Source organism: Rhineura floridana, chromosome 7 (assembly GCF_030035675.1).
Source record: "Rhineura floridana isolate rRhiFlo1 chromosome 7, rRhiFlo1.hap2, whole genome shotgun sequence".
NCBI classification, from domain to species: Eukaryota; Metazoa; Chordata; class Lepidosauria; order Squamata; family Rhineuridae; genus Rhineura; species Rhineura floridana.
The window spans coordinates 5,699,584-5,707,483 of record NC_084486.1 but is presented as its reverse complement, the minus strand read 5'-3'; positions in this window follow the sequence as shown (position 1 = coordinate 5,707,483).

Here is a 7,900-nt window from a genome sequence, read left to right as displayed (position 1 = left end):
CGGAGTCTGGATTTTTTAATACAGCCTTCCCCAACCTGGTGCCCTCTAGATATTTTAAAGTACAGCTCTCATCAGCCCCAGACAGCATGGTCAATGGTCAGAGACAATGAGATTTGTAGTCCGAAATCTGGTGCACACCAGGTTGTGGAACACTGCCATTTTGCAACCACTCACATATGTGAACAAGCAAACTGATTTTACACTGAAAAAGCACTTACCTGTTCAGCTGTGTGAGTGGCTGCAGTAATTATACTGTGTGACTGACTGCAGTTCTTTTCCTCACATGTACAGAGCTTCCTGAGAGCCAGTGTGGTGTAGTGGTTAGGGTTGGACTATGACCTGGGAGACCAGGGTTTGAATCCCCACACAGCCATGAAGCTCATTGGGTGACCTGGGGCCAGTCACTGCCTCTCAGTCTCAGAGGAAGGCAATGGTAACACCACCTCTGAATATCGCTTACCATAAAAACCCTATACATAGGGTCACCATAAGTTGGAATCGACATGAAGGCAGTCCATGTCCATTTTTACAGAGCTTCCTAGGCTTACAAGTTTACAATGTTCTGTACGTTTCAGGAGTCACAAACTCAGAAATAAAGCAACCTCATATTGGAGCTGCTATTGGAGGTCGCTGATTCATAGGGTTTCCATAAGTCGTGATTGACTTGAAGGCACATAACAACAAAGTTGGGGAAACAAAGAAAACAGCAAAGTGATGAGAAACATGTCTGTTTTTCATCTGTAATATGGAATATTCTGAAGTCAAGCTTATTCATTCTAGCATATTATATGCATTACAATACATATAATATTGTAAACATGTTATACGCATATGCACTCTGAGTTTCCTAAAGTAACCACATACTTGAAACAATGCATACAACCATATAAAATACTTACGTACTATACAGCCATGGATTTTTTTGCATTCCGCCATATTAAATTGAAATACCCCCCAATGCCATTCTGCTGCTTCCCATAAGCTCATTTCAAAACAAAAGCTTACAAAACATATTGTCCAGAACTCAGAAACGCTTGCTTAACAACCTTCTAAGTTTTCATGGCGACACACAAAACACTCAGAGAGAATCCAGAATTCAAATCTAAATCATGAGTAAAATAATCTAGATCCCATTTGACTTTTTTCTGTCAGTGGTCTCATAATTTGTTGACATTAATTAAACATCAGTCATGTTCACAGAGTACCTCTAATCCTATTACTGATCTTGCCCCATACTCTGACTTTCATCTTCTGCTGCTTAAAAGTTAAAAAAATGCCTGGCTGATTTTTAATTAATTTAAGAAAATTTAAGTTAATTAAAAATACCATTGGAGTTTATGATAGCACAGGCATAGAATCATAGAATAGTAGAGTTCGAAGGGGCCTAAAAGGCCATAAGTCCAACCCCCTGCTCAATGCAGGAATCCAAATCAAAGCATTCCTGACAGATGGCTGTCCAGCTGCCTCTTGAATGCCTCCAGTGTTGGAGAGCCCACTACCACTCTAAGTAATTGGTTCCATTGTCGTATGGCTCTAACAGTTAGGAAGTTTTTACTGATGTTCAGTCGAAATCTGGCTTCCTGCAACTTGAGCCCATTATTCCGTGTCCTGCACTCTGGGACAAACGAGAAGAGATCCCTCCCCTCCTCTGTGTACTATGTGTGTGACAACCTTTCATGTACTTGAAGAGTGCTCTCATCTCTCCCTTCAGTCTTCTCTTCTCTAGGCTAAACATGCCCAGTTCTTTCAGTCTCTCCTCATAGGGCTTTATTCCCAGTCCCCCGATCATCCTTGTTGCCCTCCTCTGAACTTGTTCCAGTTTGTCTGCATCATTCTTGAACTGTGGAGACCAGAACTGGACCCAGTACTCAAGATGAGGCCTAACCAGTGCTGAATATAGGGAAACTAATACTTCATGCAATTTGGAAACTATACTTCTGTTAATGCAGCCTAATATAGCATTTAATAATAATAATAATAATAAATAATATAGCATTTGCCTTTGTTGCAGCCACATCGCACTGTTGGCTCATATTCAGCTTGTGATCAACGACAATTGCAAGATCCTTCTCACATGTCATATTGCTGACCAAGTATCCCCCATCTTATAACTGTGCATTTGGTTTCTTTTTCCTAAGTGTAGAACTTTGCATTTATCCCTGTTGAATTTCATTCTGTTGTTTTCAGCCCAATGCTCCAGCCTATCAAGGTCCCTTTGAATCTTGTTTCTGACTTCCACAGCATTAGCTGTGCCCCCCAATTTTGTATCATCTGCAAATTTGATAAGCATGCGCTGTATCTCCTCATCCAAGTCGTTAATAAAAATGTTGAAGAGTGCTGGGCCCAGGACTGAGCCCTATGGTACCCCACTTGTTACTTCTGCCCAGTTTGAGAAGGAACCATTGATAAGCACTCTGAGTACGATTCTGGAGCCAGCTCTGGATCCACCTGATAATTGTTTCATCCAGCCCATATTTAGCTAGCTTGCTAATCAGAATATCATGGGGCACTTTGGCAAAAGCTTTGCTGAAGTTAAGATATATTATATCCACAACATTTGCACAGTCTGCAAGTGAGGTTACCTGATCCAAACATGAGATTAGTTTGGCAGGATTTGTTCTTCATAAATCCATGTTGGCTTCTAGTAAGCACTGAATTGTTTTCAAGGTGCTTATAGATTGACTGCTTTATAATCTGTTCCAGAGTTTTTCCAGGGATTGGTGTTATGCTGACTGGTCTGTAGTTCCCCGGTTCCTCCTTTTTGCCCTTTTTGAAGATAGGGACAACATTAGCTCTCCTCCAGTCATCTGGCACCTCACCAGTCTGCCATGGTTTCGCAAAGATAATAGACTGCGGTTCTGAGAGTTCTTCAGCCAGTTCCTTCAATAGTCTAGGATACAGTTTGTCGGGCCCTGCAGATTTGAACTCGTTCCAAGTGATTAGGTATTCCTTGACTATTTGTCTATCAGTCTCAAGCTCCAATCCTGCCTCTTCTACTTCATGTTTCCTGGGAGGGTCGTAGACCCATTTTTGGGAGAAGACTGAGCCAAAGTAGGAATTGAGCACTTCTGCCTTTTCTTTGACATCCGTTATCATTTTGCCATCCTCATTGAGTAGCTGCGCCACCATTTATTTTCTCTGTCTTTTACTATGGACATACCTGAAGAAAGCTTTTTTGTTGCTTTTAGCATCCCTCGCTAGCCTCAGCTCATTCTCAGCTTTAGCCTTCCTGACACCAGTCCTGCAATTTCGTGATACCTTTGTGGCCTGGCCTTCTTTCCACTTCTTGTATGTGTCCTTTTTTTGTTTTCAGGTCATCTCTGAGCTTTCTGTGAAGCCACTGTGATGCCCTTCCCTGGCTCTCCCTGTCAGGTTCCTACCTGCTCGTGGTTACTGCCTGTCACTAGGCACCACCAGGGACTCCACCAGTCCGGACTGTCCTTTTTTATGGTTTCTCTCCCTGCTCTAGCACAGATCTCAACAGATCCCCCTGCTAGGCAGCACCACCAGTCACGTCCTGACTGAGCTTTGGCACTACTCATCCACTTTCCAAATATATCCACCAACTTTGCTCCCAGTTCAACAAAAGACCTCCCTGCTTGGATCTGACAGTTTCGGAATAATTTTCTAAAGTAGTCAGGTCCCAGTCTGAATCTTTTGTATACTGCCTCTTTAAACTCAGCATAAGTGACAGGCTTGTCTGAGGGGAAATATTGGTATACCTCAGCCAATTCCCCTTTGATCAGGTTTGATAAATATTGCATATATTTATCCCCTGGTAGCCCCCACAATTGAGCTGCCTTTTCAAAAGTACTGAGGTAAATTTGTGGATCCTGTCCAGGCTCAAACACTGCAAAGTCTTTTGGTGTAACCTTTATCTTTGTTTCATTTCTGTCCTTTCTTGTTTCATCAGAATGAAACTTCTCTCTTTCAAATTTTAACTTTTCTACCTGTAATTCAGCATCCACTCTCATTCTCTCAATTTCCAACTCCCTCTGCTTTTCTTTCCCATCTGCCTCCATCCTCAACTTCTCAGTTTCTAACTCTCACTGTTTATCTTTTTCCTCAGCCTCCCTCCTCAATCTCTCAGTTTCCAACTCTCGCTGTTTGTCTTTTTCCTCAGCCTCCCATCTTAACTTCTCTCTCAAATACTCTATATAAGCGGGATTGCTTGAGCATCCTTCTGGGGTATCTTCCCTGAAAGGTTGTTTTTGCTGGGCAGTTGCAAATCCTATAAGTGCTACCCTCAATTCATCTACCCCTTTACCCTCGTGAGGTAAATTGAATGTTATGCACTTCTCCACCAGCTCCTCTCTTTTCATTTTTATATATTCAGCCATGGTGTTTGAGTTCACTCACTCTTTGCCACATACTCTTTGCCAGTCACTCTCACAAGTAATCTTGTTTTGTCATTTCTGTTTGCCACACCACTGTTAGGGATTCACTAGTATTCGTACCACCGCTACAGCCAACACCTGTGAAGTAGTCTCCTTTGTCACCACGTGTCTTTGGGACTCTCTTTGGTTCGTATCCCACCGCTACTGCCACCACATGTGACGCCCCTCCCTGGCTCTCCCTGTCAGGTTCCTACCTGCTCGTGGTTACTGCCTGTCACTAGGCACCACCAGGGACTCCACCAGTCCGGACTGTCCTTTTTTATGGTTTCTCTCCCCGCTCTAGCACAGATCTCAACAGATCCCCTGCTAGGCAGCACCACCAGTCACGTCCTATAACCAGTATTCCCAGAGACTCTGCCTGAGTCTCTCTATCAGGTTACCTCTGTGACTGCGTGCTTAAGCTGTCCCACTCCCTTAATATTAATGCAGATAATCCTGGTTTGCTCTGAATACTTGTGGTGTTATTCTTCCCTTCCCCGCTGCCACCATTTGTCACTCTTCAGCCTTGGTATTTACCTTACCCTCCCTTCTGGTCTGTGAATCCCCAGCCAAGGATCAGGCCTTTGGTAAACCAAATACAGTATTTATTAAATAAATAAAGATAACAAGATTTCTTCATAAAGGCACTGAAGCATATGGTTACATCTACTCCTGAGGTACTGGTCTTAGTATTAATCCAAACTCCAAACTCTCCACCCAATCTCCTCTCAAAAACCCACCAAAACAACCCACAACGCTCACCGTCCACACAGATTTAACTGTCATCCTTCCATTTATACTGTCAGCCATTCTCAACACTCAGCCAATCATCCAGCATTCTACTGCCCATTCACTCCCCCCTCCTCTTTCATTCCACTTACCATGTATCTCCTATACAAACAGCACTTACCATATATACACTAATACAGGAACATCACATTTCCCCCCCCCCCTTAAAATAACGGCAGAGTATTATTCCTGTTCCAGGATTCATATGCCGCGTTAACAAATAAAACAAGTCTCTCTGGGGAAAATGTCTTTCTTTGTTCCTCCGTCTGGTCACGTCACTGCAGTCCCAGCCACCTGCCTTGACAGTCCATCGGCCAATACATTGTCCTTGCCTTTGATGAACTGGAAGTCCACTTGATAGTCTTGTAGGGCCCAGGACCACCTCTGCAGCATAGTATTATGGTTTTTCATAGTCTGTAACCATAACAAGGCCCGATGATCCGTTGTTACCGTGAATCTTCGTCCCCATACGTATGGACGCAACTTATTCAGTCCCCACACGACCGCTAGGCACTCCTTTTGGACCGACAAATAGTTTTTCTCCCTCGGCGTCAGCTTGCGACTCAGATACGCCGCTGGATGTCTGGTGCCTTCTCTCTCCTGTAGCAAGACGACTCCCAGTGCGAGGTCTGACGCATCTGTAGCCACGATAAATGGTTGCTCATAGTCTGGTGCTATTAATATGGGTCCTTGGCACAAGGCTTGCTTCAGCAGATCAAAAGCCTTCTGACATTCATCCGTCCATACCACACGCTCAGAACACTTTTTCTTTGTCAATTCATGCAAGGGGGGTGCGATTTCCCCAAAATCTTTCACAAACTTTCTATAAAAACCAGCCACACCTAGAAATGCCCTAACTTGCTTTTTGGTTAAGGGGATACGCTTGTATTGCCTCCACCTTGCTCCATAAGGGGGTGGTTTTCCCACTCCCCACCTTATGTCCTAAATAGACCACCTCCTTCAACCCAAACTGGCATTTCTTCGCTTTTATTGTGAGGCCTGCCTTTCTTAGTGCCTCTAATACTGTTGTCAGGTGTTAGACATGCTCAGGCACCGACTTGCTAAAAATGGCCACGTCATCGATATAGGCCACTGCAAAATCTGACATGCCTCGCAACACAGTATTGATTAGCCTCTGAAACGAACTTGGTGAGTTCCTTAGTCCCATGGGTAAGGTCACAAACTCATATAACCCATCTGGTGTACTGAATGCAGTTTTGGCTCTGGATTGCTCGTCTAGTTCCATTTGCCAAAATCCTTTACAGAGGTCTAACATAGAGATAATGGTTGCTGCCCCCAACAACTCTAACATTGCGTCCATCCTAGGCATAGGATACGCATCTGGGACAGTAATTTTATTGATTAGCCGATAATCAATGCAAAATCTTGCCATTCCATCTTTTTTCGGAACCAGGACAATACTTGAGGCCCAGGGACTGATAGATTCCCTGATCACTCCTAGTTCCAGCATATCTTCGACCTCTTTTTTGATTTCACTCTAAACTTTCCCATTCACACGGTACGGCATAGATCTGATTGGGGCATGATCTCCAGTATCAATGGAATGTTTGGCTGTACTGGTTCGGCCAGGTCTATTGCTGAAGAGATTCCCATAGTTTTTCAAAACTCTCAGAATCTCTTCCTTTACTTCCTCCTTCACCTCCTCTGACCATTCCACTTGATCTACCCCTCCTTTGTCTTTGCTTTCCTGTACCAAATCTGGAAGTTCAGGCCCACTTCCATCAGGGAATAAGGTAACTGGCAACACCTTTGCATCCCTGGTATGGTAAGGCTTTAACATATTTACATGAACCACTTTGTTTTTGTTTAATTGGTCTGTGGTAATTACATACGTCACTGTGTCAAGCTTATCTCTTATGGTATATGGTCCCACCCAGTTAGCCTGTAATTTGTCATGTTTCCTGGGTATGAACGTCATAACCATATCTCCCACATCATACACATGTCCCTGGCTGTTCTGTCATACCAGTAACTTTGCTTCTGCTGAGCTTGACTGAGATTCTCTTTCACAACTTCCATCATTGATGTTAATTTATTGCAGAATTCCAATACAAAATCTACTACAGATGTTTTGTACTCTCCCAGGGTCCCTTCCCATGAATTTTTTAGCAGTTCCAAAGGTCCCCTCACTTTTCTAGTGAACATCAGTTCAAAGGGTGAGAAGCCTGTTGACTCTTGAGGGACTTCTCTGTATGCAAATAAGAAGCATCCCAAACGTTCATCCCAGTCTTGTGGGTGATCTTGAACATAGCTTCTTATCATGCCCTTCAAAACTCCATTAAATCTCTCAGTCAATCCGTTAGTGGCTGGATGGTAAGTAGTGGTCTTTAGATGTTTTAGACCACAACACTTCCACATACATTGCATCACTTCTCCCATGAATACACTGCCTTGATCCGTCAGCACTTCATGAGGGAAACCCAGCCTCATAAAGATTTTTAATAAAGCCTCTGCCACTACAGGGGCTTCTACAGATCTTAGTGCTTCTGCGTCTGGGTACCTGGTGGCAAAATCCACCACCACCAATAGATATTTCTTGCCATGCCTTGTGGGTTTGGAAAAAGGACCCACCAAATCTATTCCCACTCTATAAAAGGGTTGTCCAATTATAGGAAGGGGCTTTAAGGGTGCCTTAGTCTTTACTCCACTTTTCCCCACCTTTTGGCATATACCACAAGATAGACAATGTTGTTTTACATCTTTGGAGATGTTTG